Source organism: Monodelphis domestica, chromosome 5, assembly GCF_027887165.1.
Source record: "Monodelphis domestica isolate mMonDom1 chromosome 5, mMonDom1.pri, whole genome shotgun sequence".
Classification (NCBI taxonomy): domain Eukaryota; kingdom Metazoa; phylum Chordata; class Mammalia; order Didelphimorphia; family Didelphidae; genus Monodelphis; species Monodelphis domestica.
In genome coordinates this window covers 173,712,094-173,736,322 of record NC_077231.1, presented here as the reverse complement: position 1 = coordinate 173,736,322, position 24,229 = coordinate 173,712,094, and the positions used below count along the sequence as shown (strand labels likewise).

Below are 24,229 nucleotides of genomic sequence, written 5' to 3'. Positions count from 1 at the left end.
TTGCCTAGACTTAGAGGAAGAAATAGACTACCAAAACAACTTCATATTAGAAAAAGAAATTGAACAAGACAGCAAAGAACTCCCTAAGAAAAAATGACAAGGTCCAGATGGATTCACAAATGAATTCTACCAAACATTCAAAGAACAACTAAGTCCAATATTATACAAACTATTTGACAGAATAAGCAAAGAAAGAGTTCTGACAAATTTGTTTTATGACACAAATACGGTACTGATTCCAAAGCCAGGAAGGTCAAAAAGAGAGGAAAAAACTACAGAGCAATCTCCTTAATGAATATAGATGCAAAAATCTTAAATAGGATACTAGCAAAAAGTGATCACAAGGATTATTCACTATGACCAGGTAGGATTCATACCAGGAATGCAAGGATGGATATTAGGAAAACCATACACATAATTGACCATATCAACAAGAAAACTAACAAAAATCACATGATTATCTCAATAGATGCAGAAAAAGCCTTTGACAAAATACCACACTTGTTCCTACTGAAAACACTAGAAAGTATAGGAATATAAGGTCCTTTCCTAAAAAATAATAAATAGTATTTATCTAAAACCATCAGCAAACATCATCTGCAATGGGGATAAACTAGAAGCCTTCCCAATAAGACCAGGAGTGAAACAAGAATGCCCATTATCACCTCTATTGTGTAACATTGTACTAGATACACTAGCAGTAGGAATTAGAGAAGAAAAAGAAATTGAAGGTATTTAAATAGACAATGAGGAGACCAAGCTATCACTCTTTGCAGATGATATGATGGTCTCATTAAAGAATCCTAGAGAATCAACTAAAAAAGCTAGTGGAAATAATCAACAACTTTAGCAAAGTTGAAGGATACAAAAAAAACCCACATAAGTCATTTGCATTTCTATATATCTCCAACACATCAGCATCAAGAATTAGAAAGAGGAATTTCATTTAAAATCACCCAAGACAATATAAAATACTTGGGAATCTATCTGCTGAGACAAACACAGGAATTATATGAACACAACTATAAAACACACTCCACACAATTAAAACTTGATCTAAACAATTGGAAAAACACTGATTACTCATAGATAGGATGAGCTAACATAATAAAAATGACAATCCTACACCATTTACTTATTTAATGCCATAACCATTGAACTATCAATTTTTTTTCTGAATCAGAAAAAAAAAACCCAACAAAGTACATTTGGAAGAACAAAAGATCAAGGATATCCAGGGAAATCATGACAAAAAAAATATGAAGGAAGGAGGCCTTGCAGTCCCAGATATCAAACTATACTGTAAAACAGTGGTCATCAAAACAATTTTATACTGGCTAAGAGATAGAAAGGAGGATCAGTGGAATAGACTTAGAGTAAGTGACCTCAGCAAGACAATCTATGATAACCCCAAAGATCCTAGGTTTTGGGACCAAAAGCCACTATTTGATAAAAACTACTGTGAAAATTGAAAGACAGTATGGATGAGATTAGGTTTGGATCAACATCTCACACCCTACACCAAGATAAACTCAGAATGGGTGAATGACTTGAATATAAAGAATGAAACTATAAGAAAATTAGGTGAACACAGAATAGTATACATGCCAGATTTTTGGGAAAGGAAAGGCTTTAAAACCAAGCAAGACCTAGAAAAATAACAAAATGTAAAATAATTTTGATTACATCAAATTAAAAAGGGTTTGTAGAAACGAAAACAATGCAACCAAAATTAGAAGGGAAGCAAATTGGGAAACAATCTTCATAACAAAAATCTCTGACAAAGGTCTAATTACTTAAATGTATAAAGACCTAAATCAATTGTACAAAAAATCAAGCCATTCTCTAATTGATAAATGGGCAAGGGACATGAATAGGCATTTTTCAGTTAAAGAAAAAGTGTTCTAAATCTCTGATAATCAGAGAGATGCAAATCAAAACAACCCTGAGGTATCACCTCACACCTAGCAGATTGACTAACATGACAGTAATGGAAAGTAATGAATGTTGGAGGGGATATGGCAAAGTTGGTATAACAATCCAGGCAGCGGTTGTTATATAATTTTCCTTTGTGCGTTTTAACTTGAGAAGGAAAAGGAAGTCTGAGGAAAATGGGTGATAAATGAAGACTCAAAGACAAATTAATTGATATGGGGAGTGGTGCTTTCTCCTATAATATTTTCCTTTGAAAATTAATTAAAGGAAAATATGAGAAATAAGCGAACACATGGAAGAAAGAATTCCTAGGTAGAGATAAAGAGAGATAGGAGGAGAAACTCCAAAGATGCAGGAATCAAGAGAGGGAAAATGCGCTGCACTCTCCCATTTATTGAGGTGTGGAATGGGAAGTGTTCAATGAATACGTAACATAGCATAGGCGTTTAACATTGGTTGAATTGATAATGAAGAAAACAAAGAGGTGGAGGTAAATCCAACCCACTGCTTTGCAAATGAGTGTGCTCTGAGCAAAAGTTCTGGGTTATGTTAATGACCTTACTGTAATAGAGGAGGCGTGGCCAAGTCAAGAGCCAGCTCATGAATCATACACTGACCATCAAGAGATCTGACCATGCATCCGGTAATACAATATCAATACATCAATCATACTTCCCAGATGCCAATATTCCTGGTATGCTACAGTTGGGATATTAATGCATTGCTGGTGGAGTTGTGAATTGATTCAACCATTCTGGAGGGCAATTTGGAACTATGCCCAATGGGCGCTAAAAGACTGTCTGCCCTTTGATCCAGCCATAGCACTGCTGGGTTTGTACCACAAAGAGATAAGGAAAAAGATTTGTACAAGAATATTCATAGCTGCACTCTTTGTGGTGGCAAAAAATTAGAAAATGAGGAGGTGTCCATCAATTGTGGAATGACTGAACAAATTGTGGTATATGTTGGTGATGGAATACTATTGTACTCAAAGGAATAATAAACTGGAGGAATTCCATGGGACCTGGAATGACCTCCAGAAACTAATGCAGAGAGAGAGCAGAGCCAGGAGAACATTATACACAGAGACTGATACATTGTGGTACAATTCAATGCAATGGAGTTCTCCATTAGTGGCAATGCAGTGATCCTGAACAACTTGGAGGAATCTATGAGAAAAACAACTATCCACATTCAGAGGAAAAACTGTGAGAGTAGAAACACAGAAGAAAAACAACTGCTTGATTACATGGGTTGAGAGGACATGTCTGGGGATGTAGACTCTAAATGAACATCCTACTGCAAACACCAACAACATGTAAATAGGTTTTGATCTAGGACACATGTAATACCCAGTGAAATTGCATGTCAGCTACAGGAAGGTTGGGGGCAGGGGAGGGAAGGAAAGAATATGATTCTTATAACCAAGGAATAATGTTCTAAATTCACTAAATAAATTAATTAAAAGCAAAAAAATCCTCAACTGATTGATCCATCTCCAGTATATGTCATCCTATATCTCTTCTCTCATTCATAGCTAAAGTTCTTTGAGAAAGCCATTAAAAGTGGTTAACCTTCCATCATTCCCTCTCATTCATTTCTTGACTCTGAAGCCTGGTTTCTGACCTTATCATTCAATTGAAGCTTCATCCTCAAAAGTTACCAATCAATTATCTCTCAATCATAAAAAATAGTATTTGCTTTCCTTAATCCCCAACTTTCTTGATTATGCTGTGAATTCCGATACTGTTTATAACTTTTTTTTTCGCCTTGATACTCTCTTCTCTCTCCATTTTTGAAATGTTGCTTTCTTCTGCTTCTCTTCCTTCCTGTCTGACTTTTTAGTCTCCTTGCTGAATTTTCATCTAGATATCTATCCTGAGCTTTCTTCTCTTCTCATATGACACTATTTATATTGAAGAACTTATCATCTCCCATGAATTATTTTATCAGTTTATCTAAATGTAACAACTCTTCAGACCCTCAGTCTCTAGCATTTCCAACTGTCTATTAGTTTTCAAACTGAATCCAATGGACATCCAACATATTGAAATCCAGCATTTCCAAAAATGAACTAAGTATCTTTCTGTCCAAGCCTTTTCACCTTCCTCAATGGTCTATTAACATTGAAGCCACTACCATCTTCTTAGTCAGCCAGCTTGTAACCAAGGTGTCATCCTTGATGTTTCACTATTTCTCACTACCCATATCTAATCGTTTCCAAATTCTGTTAAATCTTCTTTCATAACATTTCTTGTTCATATCCTCTTCATTCCTCTGGCACTGTTATCATTCTATTGTAGACCCCTGACACCTCATGCACAAAAGACAATAGCCTACAGATTACTGGTCTCCCTGTCTCATGTGTACTGCTATTCTAATTCATCTCCCATTCAAATGACAAAATGATTTTCCTAATGCTTAAATCTAATCATGATACCCTCTGTTGACCATACTCCAGTCATTTCTTATTAGCTCCAGAATCAAATATAAAATTCTGTTTTACTTTGACAGTCACTCAGTAATCTCACTTTTCCTACATCACCTTCTTTTTCTCCAGATCTTCACATACATTGAGATTTAGTGGCATTGGTCTCCTTGATCTTCCTAGAACCAGACACTCCAACTTTTAGCTCTGATGACTTTCATTAGCTGTCTCTGATGGCTGGAATTTTTTCACTCCTTTTCCCTATCTCCCCACTTCTCTAGTTTTCTTTAAGTCCCAGTTAAAATCCCATGGCCTACAAGAAATCTTCTTTCCTTTATTTTCTGTGACTTCTTTCTGTACAAAATTGTTTGCATGGAGTCTTCTCTTCCCCGAAAGGCATGTGGCCAACAGAGTTGTCAATCAGCATCAGCTATCCCCAGTATTAACAAAGTATCTTCTGTAACCCCTTTCTGATCAGTTGTCTGACCCCCTTACCATCTCTAGGCTGAGAGTTTTCAAAGCTGCTCCTGCTGCTGCTGCTGTGTGTGTGGGCTATGGACATGCTTCTACCCTAGGGTCAGACACTTTTGCCAACCTCATAAGTTATTTTAGGCTGAAAAAAAGCACAGCCTGACCTTTTCTTGCCTCTGTCACTTCAAAATTTGATTTGAAATTATAATGTAAAATACTTTGCAGGAGTAAATCAAGGGTTAGTCCAAGTTGCCTCTAATCTGCGACTCAGCTCCTATAATACACTCTTTAGAAAATATAAGAGGGACATAAATTATTTGAGAAACATTATTAGTTTATGATTAGGCTAAGCCAATATAATAATAATGACAATAATACCTAAATTTACTTATTCAGTGCCATACCAATCAATCTTTTTTATCCTGCTTCACAAAAATAATGAAATTCAGTTAAAGGAACAGAAGGTCTCAAGGAAACTAATGAAAAAAGTGTGAAATGGAGTCTCCCTTCACTGTTGTACAAAGCAATAATCCTCAAAATATTTAGGTATTAATTAAAAATAGAAAGTTTTGTCAGTGAAGTAGATTAGATATATGTAGAAGTAAATAAAAACAATAACAGCATTCAATGAAACCAAAGATGTCCAGTTTTAGCATTAGAACTTGCTAAAATATACAGAGAAAACTAGAAAGCCATTTGATGGAAATTAGACATAGTCTAACATTTCATATCCCTTATTAAGAAAAACTCCAAATCAATATGTATGACAATTTCATAAAGAAATCCAGGGAAGAAACTACCCTTTAAATCTATAGAAATGGGATGAGTTTATCAAAATAAAAGGGATAGACAAGATCAGAAGAAATGAAATGAGCTATTTTGAATATATTTTTAAAATTAAGGTTTTTGTTTGGAGGATTTTGTTTTGTTTTGTTTTTATTGTTGGTACAGATAAAACCCAATGCAATTAAAGTTAGAAGAGAAAGGGTTAACTAGAAAAAAAACATTTTTTTGCAAAAGCTCCAAGATTTGTAAATATGTCATTCAAATTTATAAGAAAATTGCCATATTACAATATGTAAATAGTCAAAGGAGATGAATTTATATTTTTAAAAGGAAGAAATCCAAGTCAACAAGCACATGAAAAAAGGTTTGTTTTTAAATTGTTTCAGTTGACAACCTGATTTTATGAAACTACAAATTTACCCTTGTCCCTGAAAACCCATCTGTAAGGAATTCCCTTACTGACCCTTGTCCCTGACTGAACCATAAACACTCAAGCACTCCTGGATTACTTTAGATAGGATTAGTAGATCTAATCCTCTTAAGTACATTTTTTTTTTGTTTTCTTACTTTCTCCTTTTGTGTCTAGACCTCTCCTAGCCATTTTAGCCTATGGCTACTGCAAGTTCCAAGTGAGGGACATGGTATAAGTGACCCCCCCCTCCAAAATCTATATAAGCATTCTGTTGTTCAATGGAAGTCCCAGAACTGAAGTTCTGTGTGGATTCCAAGATTCATCTTTCTATCTCAGTTAAAAACCCTTATTTTAACTACTTTGATAGTTCTGTGTTCTTTCAGGTTGACATTGTCATGTCCAACTTTATATGACTCCTATTTAAGTTTTTCTTAGTAAAGATACTTGAGTGATTTACCATTTCCTTTCCCATATCATTTCTTAGATGGAGAAATTGAGACCAAAAATAGTTAAATGACTTGCCCAAGGGAACAGAGCTAGTAATAGGCCAGATTTGAACTTAGTTCTTCATAACTTCTATCTCTGAATTATCCACTTCACCACCTACCTGCCCCCAAAAAGGTTCCCAACCAATAATAATTAGACAAATGCTAATTAAAACCACCCTGAAGTGCCATCTGAGATTAGGAATGATTATAGAAGAGGGAGAAAGATGAAATAATAGTGGGAATATGGGAAACAGACACACTAATGCAACGTTATTGGAGCTGTGACTTAGTCTAGCAATTATGAAGAACAATTTGTAATTAGGTCCCCAGAGTTACTAACCTAGGCTTACTCTTTGATGCAGCAACACCTTTATTAAGGACATAATTTGAAGAAATCAAAGAAAAAGGAAAAAAATCAATTTGCACAAAAACATTTCTAAAAGCTTCTTTTGTAGTAGCAAAAAAAAATGGAATCTAAAGGGTTTCCTACCTATTGAGAAAAAACAAAACAAATTACTTTACATTAATTTAATGGACTATTACTGTACTGTAAGTTTAAAAGGAATTTAGGAATACCTCTTTGAAATGAAGTAAAGTGAAGTGAGCAAAACTAAAGGAATGATTTACACAATGACAACCAGAATTTTAAAAAGAAACAATTTTGAACCACTAAAGAACTCTGATCAATTCAGTAGTGAGTCATAGTTCCAGAGGACCAGTGACAAAGCATGCCAGCTTTCTTCTACCAGAGATATGGCAAACTTTAAATAAAGTAAGAAAAAAAAAATTTTTAACAAAGCAGTTAAGGATTTTTTTACTTGACTATGCATATGGAAAGGCACATAGGTGGCACAATGTACAGTGCCACGGCTGTAAACTAAGGACTCACCTTGCTGAATTCAAATATAGCCTCTGATACTTACTACCTGTATGACCCTGAGCTAGTCAATTAACTCTATTTGTCTCAGTTTCTTATCTTTAAAAATGATCTGGTTAAAGAAATGGCAAAATACTCCTGTATCTTTTCCAAGAAAACTTCAAAATGGAGTCACAATGAATCAGTCAGGATTGAAAGAACTGAATAAAAATATGCATATGGAAGATTTATTATAAGATTTGCTTTTATTTTTTAATTGAGGGAGTATAGCAGGAGGTAAAGCAAATAATTTCTTGATAAACAGAAGAAATATATATAAATGATTTTTTTTTAATTTCCCTGAACCTTAGAATTGTCAAATGATTTCCATATGCTCAAGTAGTTAACATATCAGAGGCAGATTTTGAACCAAAGTTTTCATGGCATCAAGTCCTATTCTCTCTGCACAGCACCATGATATATATTCTTCTTAATAAGTTTACTAACATAAGTTCTCCCAAATAATCCAATTCTGTTATTTTTTATTTACCATATTTCTTTATTAGGGAATTTTATTTAATTATTCCAATCATTTTTCAATACCCAGTTAACTGAAATTAAACATTTTAGAACCATTACATTCTATATAATATATAAATACTCCAACCTTCTCATCATATTTCTCTAAGAACTAGGGGAAATCTTTCACTTTTCACACTGCCATTTTTTTTTTGTTAAGTGAAAATTGCTTCCAGGAGAGTAAAGTATCCCCTTGTTTTGGAAAGATGGAAAATCCATGAGCACTTTCATAATAAGAACAACATAATGCAGTAGTATAAATCAAGAACTGATTTATTCAACTATGTTTATAGACTAATTCATTAATTCTTTCCCTTTGGGGGGGCAAAAGATTACTTTTCTTCTCTGCTATTTAAAAGGTCAGAATGGGAGGAGAGATTAATGAAATAAAGCATTTTAGTTCATTCATTTTTTTTTAATTAAACACTTACCTTCCATATAAGTATCAATTCTAAGACAGAATAACAGCAAGGGAAAGACAATTGAGGTAAAGGACTTTAGCAGGATCAGCCAGATAGGAAGTGTCTGAAGTCCAATTTGAAACCAGGTCCTCCTAAATCTAGGTCTGGCATTCTATCCATTGTGCTAACCATCTGGCCCATCTGGCCCCATAAATATTTTCAGCCTCAGGTTTAATTTATATCTTTTGAATCATTATTTACACTACCCACTTTTTCTCCCCTTTCTTATTATATTTGTCTTTAGTCTTTGGATCTCTCAGTTCAAGATGTTGAAACATTTATGAGATTTATAAATGAACAAGACTTATTGAAAATCACAATAGAAATCTTAACTCATTGTCAATTCTTAGAGTGTTTTTGTGCCATCTTGGAAGATGGAGAGCCAAACAAGATGACAGAATAGATTTTAATAGAAAACCATCATATATATATATATATATCCCACTTCCATGCATTTATACAAGGTGTCTCTCATTCCTTAAATAAAATCCTGCCCTCAATTCTACTTCTTAGAATCTTCATCCTTCTTTAGTCTCAGTAAAGGTATTACTTCCTCTGTGAAGTTGTTTTGTTATTTTTTAGAACACTTTATTAGTAGCACTTTCTCCTTATATTACTGTTATTTAGAAGTCAATTGGCATTCTTATCATTCCTCTCATACAAAAATACTTTTACCATTTATAATTGTCTATACTTGCTTTCATTCAGGTCTGGAGTTCACCCTCCTTTTAGCTTTACCCGTCTCGATGCTTTTTTTTTCTTTTAAACTTACCGCTTCCTTTACCAAAAACAAAACGAACAAACAAAAAAAATTTCAACATGAAGAATTTACTTTTGTTTGTGACCTGCTAAAATTTACCTTATATTCATTTTAATAGAATATTTCTATGAACTTGCTTCTTTTCTCAATAGAATTTGAGTTCCCTGAGGCCAGGAAATATTTTCTCTTTGTCTTCATATGCTCCACATATAGTGTAGTATCTAAAATGTAATAATTGCTAATTACATGTTTTCTGATCAATTTGATTGAATCTCAATCTTCCTCATGTTCAGTGTATGTGATAAAATTTTCAATGGAATGTAAGTCTCAAGATCAATAAGTTTCTTTTTTAATTTTCTTATTCCTCATTCATATCACAGGGTTTTACACATTATAGGAATAAATGTTTGCTGAATTAAATTGAAATAAATTAAGAAGAACTGTAATCCAGAAACTTAGCCTCTTATATATAATAGTATAATTCATTTGGGCAAATTATTAAATAACACTGTGACTTTCATTAGTTCCTATAGAAAGTCTAACAGTAAAAATTATGATTATTTTATAAACATGATTAAATCAGAAGCTGGTAACTTGGTAACAGGACAATTGACTTATTGAGAGTTGTTGATTGAACCAAAACTATATGATACAATATAAATACTTCACCATAGCATTTAAGGCCCTACACAAATCTCTACTTTCTAGCCAAATTGGAATTCTAGATGTTCTATGAATTGAGTCTTTTTTCCCCTTCTTGCCTCTGTAAATTTTTTTAATACAGCACCATTGGACATGACAAATTTTCTTCATAAATCTTCCTCTAAGATTTCTTTCCTCCTTCAATGACCAACGTTTTGATCTCGCCATTTGTTAGATTTCACATTCTCCTCTATATTCCTTGTATTATATGTGTATCTTACTTCTGTAGAATGTAAGTTCATGAAAGGCAAAGCTCTGATTTACTTTTCTCTTTGTATCCTCAGACATAATACAGTGCCTTGATTATAGTAAGAACTTGAATATTTTTAACTGAATTGACTTGAATATTAATGATCAAATCACTGATGGGTTTTGTTGATGGAATTAGTAAACAAGAAGGTATTTGGATGGATGCTCAAAATAGTTCATCTTCTGGGAAATTTATAGAAGTATAAGTTGGAGATGCAATTGGAAAGCAAAGACGAAGACATTAATGAGGAAATGCCTATGTTCCAGGTTCAATGTCAGATACTAAAGATAGAAAAAAGAATAAATATGTCCCTGCTCTCAAAGAGACCAAAATATTTGGGATAAGATGTTCATTAAAAATAATAATAAACATATCCAAATTAAATACAAAGTAATTTAGGGTAAGAGGTGGTGGACTGTGATGGGGTGACAGTTAAGTTCAAGAATCAGTAAATGTTACCTAGAGAAGAGAGTTTCGAAGAACACTAAAGATTCTGATTGATGTGGAAGTAATAAGAGAGTGTGTTTCAGCCATAGAGGACAAACAGCCTGTGAAAAAATATGGAGGGTTGGGAAATTGAGCATCAGGTGTGAGAAAAGGCAAAAATGTCCATTTTCCAGTACAAGGCCTTTATGGAAGGGAATAGGTTAAATCAGAGAAATGTAATTTAGAGCCAGGATTTGGAGGTCTTTGACTGGCAAAGAGAAGTTTGTATTTGATATTGGAGGCAGTAGGGAATCATGAGAGTTTATGGAGCAGGTTAGTGACATAGAATCCATCAAACAATAAAATGTGGGATAGTATATAATTAATCACAAAATAGTGTATGAAACAGACAATTAGCAATGTAAGAGTTGTAGATAGATTATGATCTGTATAAATGGAGAAATACCCACACTTAAGAAATCGTTGGTCCTTGAGGTATTGTAATTTTGACTAACATTTTGATTGTCTCTTTTATTGTCTTCTACTCCTCTTCTGTATAATTCTACAATCGCCCACTAAACTGTGAATTCCATGAGAACAGGATCTTTCTTTTACATTCCTTTGTATTCTCAGTGTTGAACATAGTGCCTAGCATATTGTAGGTCCTTACAAAATGTTTATCAACTATGCAGAGTGACTCATTATTCACTGACTATTTGCAATGAGAAGCTTTGTAACTCTCCTTTGCTGAATATGTAGCCTGGACGACTTAAATTCTTCCTCAGACACTCACTATGTGAGTGACCCTGAGAAAGTCCTTTCAATTTTATCTGCTTTAATGTCCTCATCTTTAAATTAGGGATAATAATAATTAGCCCATACTTCCCAGGTTTTTGAGAAGATAGAACAATATATTTGTAATTCATTTTGTCAATCTTAAAGTGTTCTATAAATTTTAATTATTATTATTATTATTATTATTAATTATAGAATTGATGGCAACAATAATAAGAATAATAAAAATGGGCTTTAGAATGGGGGCTTTCTTTGAATATCTTGTTGAATTGAAGTAGCTTCAAGTAGCCCTTGAAAGGGAAACATCACCAACAACACCCTCATTATCTGGGCATGATTTTTGCTTCTAACTTGCAGAGTTAACAAAGACGTCTATGAAGAGTGACTTCAGTAAGAAATACATGGGATCTAAGTAGGCCAAAGAACAAATTACATCTAAGAATTGCAAGGCCCTGCTGCTTTTGGTTAGGGACATTTTCCTCTTCCTAACAGGCAAAACTTGGCAGCAGGGTTTTTCTTTATCATTAAGTGCTTCTTTCTCTCATGCTGTTAGGGGCTTAACAGGGCCTAGAATAAATCATCACTTGGTGATATAATTCCACCATCCTCCTTATAGACACTAAAGTGAGTCTGTATCTTTAGACTTAACATTAAGTCTTATCGTAATATTTCAAGTATCTATAATTTTATAATCAATTGTCAACTTGTTAACAATTAAGTCTTTGATTTATATGTCACTTTTATACATTTGCATATTTCTACTCAACTAGAAATGTCCTCCAAATTCCATGTTTGTGAATATTTATTGGGTATTCTCCTTCTGTATAGAGAAACAAAGTGTCTGTTTCCTAGAAATGGTCACTTTTTTTACCATCTATTGCTTCAAAATTTTGAATCTTGCTGTGTGGAAAAGGAAAGTCTCTTAAAGTATTTTTGTTCAGAACTAGTAATGATAATATGCAAAAACACATCTTTTTTTGGTTTGTGAATATGGAATTGTTTTGAGAATAGTTAGGGAATGGAGGGAAGGATGTTGATTGTGTGTGTGAGTATGTATGTGTGTGCATGTGTATATGTGTGCATGTGTGTGTATGTGTGTGTGTATTTGGCTATTGTTTGTTGTTATTGTTTTCTCATCGTGGATACTAAGGTGAATTCTCTTGGAAGTAACTGAAGGGGAGAAGGGTGGACAAAATAAAGAGAGAATAGCTAGTTCCACCTCCCTTCCCTCTCACCCTACAGGAAATTTAAAGAAATTTAATAAACTTTATCTTAAATTTTCATTCCTTCCTTGAGAGAAAGAAATTTCTATTGATGGTATAGTGGGAAGAAGAGGAAAGAGAGGGGAAGGAAACCAAAGTTTCTTAAGCTGCAGGAACTTGTCTGTGTGCTTGGAATCAGAAGTAAAGGGTGTGCCCTAGTGTCTTATTTCCTGGACCAGCTTTTATAACCAAGTCTTGCCCAGAAATGATGGTTTAATAAATATCATTCAAACTGAGCTGGATCGTGAGAAGTAATAAAAGGATGGCAATGCCAGAGCTGAGAATGGCATTCCTAAATTTGGAGAGCCTGGGAGGTAGTTTAGTGACCCAAATATCCAAATCTAGCCATGAAGCCAGACACATTTTATTATTTATACTTTTAATTTTGTCTTAAAATGGAGGCAATAAATTCATTTAAAAGAGCTATATATGAGATTGTTTCTGGGCTAGGTCTTAGCAAATCATACTATTCCCCATACATCTTTTCCATGAATTGGTTTAAAACTTTTAAAAATAAAAATAACTTTGGAATCCACAAAAATAGGCTAAAGATTAATGGGGTTAGTCTTATTTTGAGAAGTATATTCTATCCAAAGATCAAAAATAGCATCTTTGGAATTCTGGGGAAACATAAAAATATTTTGTCATACAAAACTCATGAAAACTGATAATAGAAAGCTATTAATAGTATAAAGATCTATAGTATAGGGTCTTAATCAAGCATTGAAGAACTTTTAGAAGATATACTTTGATAACTATTTCAGTTTATAGTAGTATCTCATTTTATGCAAACTCAATACACATGAATTCATGTATACATACATGATCAGCAATTGAAAAAATAAATGCAAAAATAGATTAAATTTTTAATTAATTATATTCTAAATCAATAGCATTTTGCAAGGCTTTGTAAAGTATTGCAGAAGTTTTGCCAATCATGCTAATTTTCTCTCTAAAAATCATTAGTGTGAGTCATTACATTATTTTGTGTTAAAAATTAGCTCTAAAATTTATCTTGGTCGGAAATTCTCACTTGTAATATATTGTGTCTGCATCAGAGCAGTGCTTCTCTTTGTTTCTTTAATGCTATTAAGTTATTAATAATGGCCCAAAGTACAAGAGGAGTGAGGCTGGTAGCTCAGAAAAGACTAAGAAAAGTCATGAAGTGCTTAAATATGTTAATAAAAGAAATACTTTTTAATTAATGAAGTTTGATATTATGAGCAATTTCCAACTTATGAGAAGGGTTGAATATAGATCAAATGAGGTCCTTTTTATTGGTATATAATGTATATATATAAAATTATAACACATATTCCTGGAACATAGAACAAGTAGGAGCAGATAAAAGGGGGAAAATATATAGTTCAAGTCTTGATAAGTAGAAGCATGGGCTAACAAGAGGAAGGTAAACCAGTAATCATTTACAATTCTGTGGTATGGAGCAGCAGAGTTAGCATTTTACAGTTTGGCTGCTTCTTTCTGTCTCAGTGAATCCAAATGAATAAGCTTTGACCTTTTTCGTCAAACATGCACCATATTCTTCATATTTAATCCATTAACTCTCTGTTAGGAGGTAGGAAGCATTCTTTAGCATTAATCCTTCTGGAAAACTTGGAAATTGGTTTCTCTTGTAATCCTCTATATATACTTTCACTCATTAGAGACATTATTTTGAGAAGAGGTCCATAGGAATTACCAGAGGTCCAATACACACAAAATGAGGTTAAGAGCCTTTGATCTATATAGGAACAATGATGTGGGATCAGCAATGAGTAGTCAGAAAATTTGATTACCTGGTTTATCTTCATTTATGTTTCCCTATCCAGAAGTTGTAGGATTAATAGAGTTCACAGTATCACTCTGATCAAACAAAAATTCCACTGGAAAAATTACTCAGGGTCATAAACTTTCTTCATTATTATCAAGACAGTACACAACATACAGAGAGACTTTTTTTTTTATTTTTGTGTGTCTATTTCTCACCATCTATCCATCTGTCTTTCTCTTTTTCTGGCTTTCTGTCTCTGTCTCTATCTTTCTGTGTGTGTGTCTCTCTCTCTGTCTCTGTCTGTCTCTCTTTTTTTTTGAAGGTGTGATTGAAAGTGAACTTCTAAAAATTCAGAGGAACTGAAAAAGAAATAATAATCTTGATTCTAATAAAAGATACTTGTGGTCTCGTTTTTTAACCTACTTAAGAAACGTAACCATTTTTATTTCCAGTGTTAGTATAATGACAAATGGAACAACCCCTGATATGGACACCTCATGATAATTACTTCTAAGGCCTGAATCATCTGTCAAGTAACCTCAAAATTGTTCAATAACTGTTTGTATAGAATCCCCATTCCTCCTTGGACTTTCCCTCCTCTACCAAAAAAGCAATCCAAACTTTTAACTGGCTCATTGAGGTTTTACAAAAGGTTTAGCTATTCATTCTTATAAACCAGTCTCCCACAATAAAAATAGTCTTATGGAACTGGGATCTCAATAATATGGTTATTTAATCCAATAGGCCTTCTCATCTCATGGCATATTTACTATAACCTTGACATGTTCTTGTCAACATGGCAGAAGCCTTCCTAGAAATATCTGCCATTGCAGGGTTACCAATGGAGAAAATGGGATGTTCTTTATTTATTACTTACTCTAATCAACTGGCAAATTCATTTCCTTTTTCTGATCATATATTATTGTGTACATTTTATTTTTCTTCTATAATACAAATCATTCTTCCATCATGCTATTGAATTAGTTTAGCTTGTCACTGAAACATAATAAATTTTTTTAATATAAGTACATATAAGGTAATTATATGTATATAGTACGAACTATATATGAATACATAAATATCTTTATGTATTCCTATCTCCATTCTATAGATTGTAAGTTGTTTATAATTAGACATAACAACAGTACAGAGATTTGAAAAGTGATGTAAAATAATTTGTTAAAAGAGACAAATGAATTTAAAAAAAAAGAAAATGAGTTAATGACTTGGTGAGAACAAGGGGTATCCAACAGGCAATCCATTTGATCCATGTAAAAACTGGCCAAATGGGGCAGCTATGTAGCTCAGTGGATAGTGAACCAGACTTAGAGGTGAGAGGTCCTGGTTTCAACTCTAAACTCAGACACTGCCTGGCTGTGTGACTCTGGGAAAGTCACCTAACTCCCATTGCCTAGTAAGGAGTCACTCTTCTGCCTTGGAACCATGGAACAGAAGAAAAAAAAATAACCCAGCACTGCTGAGAGAATTCATGAAAGGCTCTCAGTATTTCAGAAGGAATATATTTGGCAAACTTATGCAAAGATATAATCAAGAGTTCTATTTTGCCCCCTGTTCTGAAGCACATACGAACATATACATATGTATACATATAAATATACATATAGACATAAATACATATATATGTGAATGTTGGTATCATATGTATACTATATATAAACATTTTGATATCTCACATAATACTTATTAAGTATAATTATACACATAAACACAAATTTTCTAAATGTCATCATTCCCATTATTTGTAATTTCTTGGGTTTATCTTATTTTAAAGAATCATAAGGTTGATTTAATTTCATTTGATTTAAGCATGTGAGGTCAGCTTTTTACTAAACAACATTCCTTTAAAGGCTAAAGAAGCAAATAGTGGATCTAAACTGAAAATAGTATCAGGAGGTATCAGCAACTGGAAAACTGAACCATGTCTACTTGAAATACTTTTTCTTTGAAGATAGCAAAAATGCTGTTTGCTTGATTCATTTTCCTCATATGTATTTGTGTGTGTTTATATGGGGTGGGGTATATATACTTGTTTATGTGTTTTGAGGAAAAAAACAGGAAATAAATTTCCATCAAGAAAAATAAACTTCACATTTCTATATAAAATATGTTTTCTGAGTGGCTAAGGAGTCAAGATTAAATTATACTACTTGGCTTTTCACATTGAACCTACAATATACTACAACAAAACACCACAGATGTTGTGTTATTTTCTCAAGATATATTGTATTTTCTTTAGATATTTTTAACTTCATAATTGTTTCATTTTTATTTTGATGGGAAGACCCTGGAAAAATATATTTCTGCCTAAGTTTGTATAGCTTCACTCAGAGGGGTTAACCACAGACAAAAAGGTTTAACATGTTCCTTAACACAAAGGAATTTTCAATCCTAGTCTGGGGAAATATCCTTTCTATTATATCACACACATTTGGCTGGACTGAAGACAGTTCTAGTTCTCAGAGGAACAATCATCTCACAAGCAGTTAAGAAGAAATAAGACATGTTCAAATACAATGCAAGCTCAAGGCTAAACTCAAAAAGCTGGAAAACACTGGGCAGCTTCCCCTTTGAGAGATGACTTAGAGATTTATCTCTGGCAAGGAATGAACTTGGTATTTTTCATTCATAAATACATCTGACAGAGACATTAGTTTAGCTAGAGAGATATACAAGAGGGGAAATGAAATGCGAAGCTAGTCCTGATTACTTAAAGGCCAGTTTTAGAAAGAAATTGTAACAACAGGTTTAGGGACTCTTTGATGCTAACTAAAGTTCAACAGAATCTCAATAGTTAAATTGGATTCAAAATTTAATGTAAATATTTATTATCCAGAAATCTATCATGGTAAAATTGAAACAATATGGAATAATTATATGTGATAATGAAAGACGTAGAGATTGGTGTATCTTGGGTTCAAACAATAGCACTGATACTCTCTGTGTGACCTTGTAAAACTTACATAACCATTTATGCTATGGATTCCTAATCTATAAAGTTAAAAGTTTTGATTGTCAATTTAGTGCTGGAAGGGATATGAGAGCCCAACTAGTCCGACATTATTATTTTTCAGATTAATAAATGAAGCCCCAGAGAGGCTGAATAACTTTCCCCAAATTATGAGGTGGTAAATGTTAGACCAGAAATCTGAATCCAGGCACACAGGCTCTAAATCCAATACTACCCTTCACTCTAAATTGATGATTTTATAAATTAAATTTTGTGGGGAAGAAGTGGCTCTTTGGTTTAGTGGAGTAAACCTTGGTCTAGATTAGAATTAGAATTAAGGATTCAATTCCCTTGGAAATTAGGTATTTTTATCCTTTTAGATAAATGCACATTATATTTATCAGATCCCATAATGTAAGTTTTCCTTAACTTTATTTCTGCTATCATTATTGCTAACAGTTTGCTAGGTAGTGAAGGCTTGGAGTCAGGAAGACCTGAGTTCACATCCAGCTTCAGACATTGATTAGCCATTTGACACTGGGAAAAATTACTTAACTGATATTTTCTTAAGTTTGCTCATCTATAAAATCATGTTAATAACAATTATTTACCAAGGTTTTTGTGTCAAATGATCTATTTGTAAAACACATAGTACAGTGCCTGGGACATAGTAGATGCTATATACATGCTAAATATTATCTCTATTATTGGGATTGGTAAGTGCCTAGCACAGTTTGCTATTTCATGAAGGATGCCAGTCAATGTTCTCTTACATCTAGTTACAAGTTACCTTCCCAATAAGATCAGGAGTGAAGCAGGGATGCCCCTTATCAACACTACTATTTAAGATTGTACTAGAAGTGCTAGCAGTAGCAATTAGAGAAGAAAAAGAAATTGAAGGCATCAAAGTAGGCATTGATAAAACTAAACTATCACTCTTTGTAGATGGCATGATGGTATACCTAGAGAATCCAAGAAAATCAACTAAAAACCTAGTAGACATAATTAATAATTTTAGCAAAGTTGCAGGATATAAAATACATCTAGTTAGACAAACTTTCTAGATTTCTTCAACTAGTTCCCATACATATTGTTCCTACATGGGTAGATTTCCTTATTTTTCTCCTTTTCATCTTTCTTTTTATGTGTTGTCTCCTTCCATTATGATGCAAACCTCTTTGAGGATAGAGAGTATAACATATTAATATTTTTATCCTGTGTTTAACAGTGTTTACCCATTGTAAGGTCTTAATAAATGGGTATATTATATATATGAATATATATACACATATATATGTGTAAGTATTGTAAAAAATAGACTCGAATACAGGACTACAATCCCCACGAGCCTTTGCTCCACTTCCCCAGAATGCCTTGTAATCTCACCTGGGCCAAGATCGAGAAGGTATTTAAGCTGATTCAAAGGCTTTTGACACTCTCTCTCTTGGCTCTTTTTGGACTTCCGTTTTGGAGCAGGCGCGTCTCTTGCGTGATGTGAGGTTATTTTGTCTAGGCCTCTGGCCTAGGCACATGTTTCTTACTTGTATATTCTTTAATCTTTAACCTTTAATAAACCTCTAAAAAATATAATACTTCTTGCAGAGAGAAACTAATTTCTACCTGTCTCACCTGCCTCAGTCTCCACATCTCCCCTAAATTTTAATCTTTACAGTATATATATATATATGTATATATATATATATATATATATTCACATCCATACTCATATCATCTATCTGTCTATTTCTTATCTATATGTCTATCTCCTACTCAGGAACTCTTTCTTTATCTCCAATCCCTTAGGCATTAACCAGCCATGAGGATGAATGATAATTATTTCTTCTAGTCAAAACTATCCCCCTCTCCATCATTCTTAAATGGCTGGTTCAAGTTTTTTTATATAATAATAGATTTTGTGCAGTTATTTTCCTTATAATAGGCCGAGTGCACTCATTGCTATTTTAATGGATTCAAGTTGATAGAGATTTTTAAGTGATTAAATGTGCAAGCAATTCTAATATTTAAAATTATGAGGCTGGTTTTAGCTTAATAACTTTATTAAAGCAAAAGTAGTAGTAATAGTAGGAGGAGGAGGAGAAGTAATAGTAGTAGGGAGGGGAAAGTAGGACAGAAGTAGAGAAGTGCTTAATCTTTCTAATCTGTAGATACTATTATGGGTCTCTAGCTAAACTTGGTCAAGGGGCCGCTCTGCTTCTCCAAGCACAAGTCAAAGACTCTGACTTCCTCCCAGTCTCAGCCTATAAATTATTTTCTCTATCCATTAACTCTGACACATCACATTCCAGGAACCAATCATAGTTTCTTAATTTTCCAGGGCTGCCAAGGGAGCCAGTGTCTGTGTGTTGTTTCCTGTCTCCTTTATTCTTAATTTCTGGTAGCCCATTTATCTCAACTCTCACTAGTGATTGGTCTCCAGACAATGTCACATGAGTGACACAGGAAAAAGGAGAAATTTACTTTAGACACAATGAAAAACAAAACTATATCTCTAGCTATTAAAATTATATATTTTCTGATTTCTCTAGTCACTTCTTTTTGCATAATGTTCTATTGTAGGTATTGAAGCAGCAGGAGATTGAATGCCTTCTTAATTCTTTGCTACAGTAAAGTCTCAGTGTGACATAGATATATCCTTGGGTTCTTAAACTCTGTATTTGTGTAGTATAGGTTCCAGAACTTATTTTAATTTCCCCAAATTATTTATAAAAACAGTTTCCAACATTTAAAAAAGAATTTTTAGTCCCAAATTCTCTCCCTCTTCCACTCTCCCTCCCCAAAGTAGTAAGCAATTTCATATTTTACATGTGCAATCATATAAACCATTTTTATTAATCCTCTTTTGGAAGGAATCTCAAACCAAAAGAATAAAGAAAATGTAAAAATTTTGCATTGGTATGGATTCAGAGTCCATCAGTCCATTCTCTGGAAACAGATCCTGGGTCCCTTGGGATGTTTAGGATCATTGTATTGCTGAAAATAGCTAAGTTTTTCACAGTTGTTCATTGTACAATATTCCTCTTACTGTGTACAAGGTTCTCCTGGTTCTGCCCATTTCACTTTGTTTCCATTCATTTAAGACTTTCTAGGGTTTTTCTTAGCTCTTCCTGCTTGTTTTTTCTTATAACACAATAGTTTATTATAATCATTTGCTATCACTTAGCCATTCTGCAATTGATAGGTATCCTTCATTTTCCAATGTTTTGCCTCTACAAAAAGAGCCATTTTAAATAGTTTTTTTTTACATACAGTTATTTATCCATTTTGGCTTATTTTTTATCTCTTTGGGATACAAATCTAGGAATAGTATTATTGGGTCAAAGGATATGCACTGTTTCTTAGCACTTTGGACATATATTCAAATTGTACCCCAGAATGATTGAACTGGTTCACAACTTCCCTGTACATTAGTGTCTCAAGTTTCCCACATCCCTTCCAAGATTTCTCATTTTCCTTTTCTGTCAAAATAACTAATCTGATAGGTGTGGAGTAGTATATCAGAGTTGCTTGGAATAAATAAATTTGCTTTCATGCATTATACACTTTTCTGTGAAAATTATTTTTATTTAATTGCCTTTAGTTTAAACTCTTAGAAATCAATCTAATAAGTCAATCAAAATTGTTAAATACTTGCCAGATACTACAATAGGCACTGGGGATTCAAAGGCAATAATAAAATAATTGATACATTCAAGGAGCTAAAATTCTATGGAAGACAATATATTCAAAGCATATATTAAATAGGCTTATATAAAATGTATACAAAATAAATGCAAGATAATTTTTAGAGAGAGACATAAAGAATCACAAGTGTTACTAAAGTTTTCATGAAAAGGTATTAAAATATTAAAAGAAGCTAGGTATTCTAAAAGGAAGAGTTAAGGTAGAATGCATTCCAAGCATAAGGTACAACTGGTTTTATAAATGGAGGCAGGAAATAGAGAGTCATGTATGAGGAATAATAAGAAGGGAAATTTGTTGAATCAAAGCATGTGAAGAAAAAGAGTACATAATAAGGCTGGAAAGTTAAGTTGGATTCAGGTTTTAAAGGTCAGTAAATGCTAGACAGAAGAGTTCATATTTGATTCTAGAGGAAGCCACTAAAATTTATTGAGTAAGGGAGCATGATGGCTTAGGAATATTTCTTTGGCAGCTCTATGCAAAGAGTCAAATTAAAAGGTTATTGAAGTAGTCAAGATCACTGTTGATGAGAGTCAATACTAATAGAATGGAAAGAAGAAGCAAATGCAAGGGTTGTGAAGATGCAATCAACAAAATGAGGAACTGTTTGAATACTGAGACATAAAAAGAGTAAAGAATTAAGCATGGCTTTGTGAATTGATCCTATATAATTTAAAATATGATTTGCAATTAACAAAAATAGGTGAAGTAGGTGAATTTAGAAAAGAAGTAGGTTCAAAGTAAAAGATAATGATTTCTTTCAGCTTTCAGATAACTAAGACACTCAATTTGAAGTGCTAATTGGGCACGTGGAGATATGACTTAAGCTAATGAAAGAGATTGGTTAATATGTATGTATGTATATATGTATGTATGTTTACCTATATAATCTTCATAAAGATGATAATAAGATCATAAGTCTCTGATTGGAAGAGATCTTAGCAACCATTTTATAGATGAGAAAACAGAGGTACAGAACACTTAAGCTGGTTGCCCTGGATCAAACAACTAGTAAGTGGAATTAGAATCCATGTATTCATGCTGGAAATATCTGCACTCTCCACTATATCACACTAGTTCTCTAAGGATAATGGAAACCTAGGAAGCTAATAAGGTTTTTAGGAGTGAGTGTTGAATGATGAAAGAAATGGACCCAGAACACATGAAAGAGACACATGAGTTTATTGGTTTCAGAACTGAGTATTAAGAACATATTAATAGCAAGAAGTAACATGAAATTATACATGCTAAAAGTTTATCGATAAAGTTTTATTTTTATCACTTTATATAGATAAATTCTATAACATCAAAGAACCTAGAAGAGCCTTGTTTCTTTATATGAATGAGAAATGAATTTGCTTTATAGTAAACCTCTTAACAAGAATAGTTTTAATTGTAGTTTAACTAAAGGTTTTTATAATCTTGCTACTGAAATAATTCAATAAAGTTGAAAACTGTTTTTACAATTGTCAAATACTAGTGGAATTAAATTTTACATGAATTCATTTTTTTGAAATTTTGTCAATTCCATATAGTATAATTGATCAAAAATCACAGATAATTAAATAGTGTTCATATTCAATCCATTTCTAAATCTATGCATGGAACTAGGACTAGGTAACTTTTTAGAGAGCAACATGCAGAGGTGATGGGGACATGGGCAATATTTTTTAGCCTTACTTTTTGATAATATGAAAATTTTAAATAGCCAAAATTTTCATTTTCATTGACACTTATTTTGATAAATTAAGTGGCATATGTCACAATCAAGGCTGAAAATCTCTAGTGGACAAAAACACATGGGACCTAAAAGGTTTCCAATCTTGCCTTTAGCAATTAAAGGCTTGTTCCATGTATTCTGACATATAAAAATTCTTCAGATGCCATTTTCAAAATAAGCATTTGAGGAAATAACCCTAATTAGGTTAATAAGAAAATTAGTACATAATAGAGAAATTATGTAAAAATTAGAGTATTCACAAAATAGAGTATAAAGATTATTTTTACAACATACTTATAATGTACTGCAAATGAGTCACAAACTTTCTAAGCCTTGGTTTCTTTATATGCAAAACTAGAACTTGTGCTTTTTTACTTAACTTTACACAGTTGTTAAAAGGAAAGGATTTCTTCCTGGGTGTGTGTGTGTGTGTGTGTATGTGTGTGTGTGTAGTGTGGTAAGTGTGGTATACATGTGAGAGGTTGAATAAAGCAAAAGCAACATACATTAAACAAGTCTGATGGGAAAGAGGAAAAATTTGACCAGCACAAATAAAGAATTTTTCCAGGGGTTACTAATCCATAGGATAATGCTAGAAAAGACCTTGTCTTAAGTGACTGTAGCAAAAATAATAGAATTATTAGCTCTTTTACTTGAGATGTATAAAAGTAAGATAAAAAAAGTCAAATTGCTTTCAGGAGGAATCTCAAAGGTTATAGTAAATGCTGGAGCTCAAGCTAATAGTATTATTAGGAGCCATGTACTGGGTCACAAATAAAATGATTAATTATAGCAAATCAGAAGAGAAATCTTGGACTTAAAATTTACATGAGTTAGGTTATTTTAGGGCAGAATGTAAGGGGTTGGACTAGATTATTTAAGAGTATGGACACCAGGAAAAAATCCAAATGATTTTTTAGCAATTGATTTACAAAATAGAGGGAAAGTATGAAAGTAGAGAAATGAGAAAGAGGGCAGAGTAAGAAATCTAGTTTAATGAGTTAAACTATTGCTGAAGCCATGGCTTTACTCTGGCAGGGTTCCATGTTTAACCATGAGGCCTCCTCCCAGATGTAGGACTCCTCCAGAGGCTAATACCTCCAGGAAAGCCAGGAAAGGGAGTCAACCTTTCTCACTCACCCACATAGTCATCCAAATAGAAGCAGTTCTCAGCCAAAGCTCCTTCAGGGTCAAGTTCAAGGCAAAAGACTTCTTCGCAGGAAGCTCTTGGCATTTTTAAAGACCATTCCTTTTTGTCACTTCATTTCATTTTACATGGACCAATTACAGCTAAAGTTTTGTTTAGGACTGCCCAGGGAGCAGTCAGTGGGTTTTGATTCATCACCCACTATCACAAATGTGAGTCACAGACCTTCCCCACTTAAGGATAAGTGGAGTATATACACTTCTGGTAATTAAATTTAAAAATGGGCAGGGGAGAGTTAATCCCATCTTCACAA

The 24,229-nt window shown here is 33.2% G+C and overlaps 1 pseudogene; it reads right to left on the bottom strand.

The window, feature by feature from the left end:
• The window catches only part of LOC130454725 (E3 ubiquitin-protein ligase RNF34-like), a 144,301-nt pseudogene extending 120,298 nt beyond the window's left edge, over nt 1-24,003 (bottom strand).
• Between the last annotated feature and the right edge of the window lie 226 nt (nt 24,004-24,229).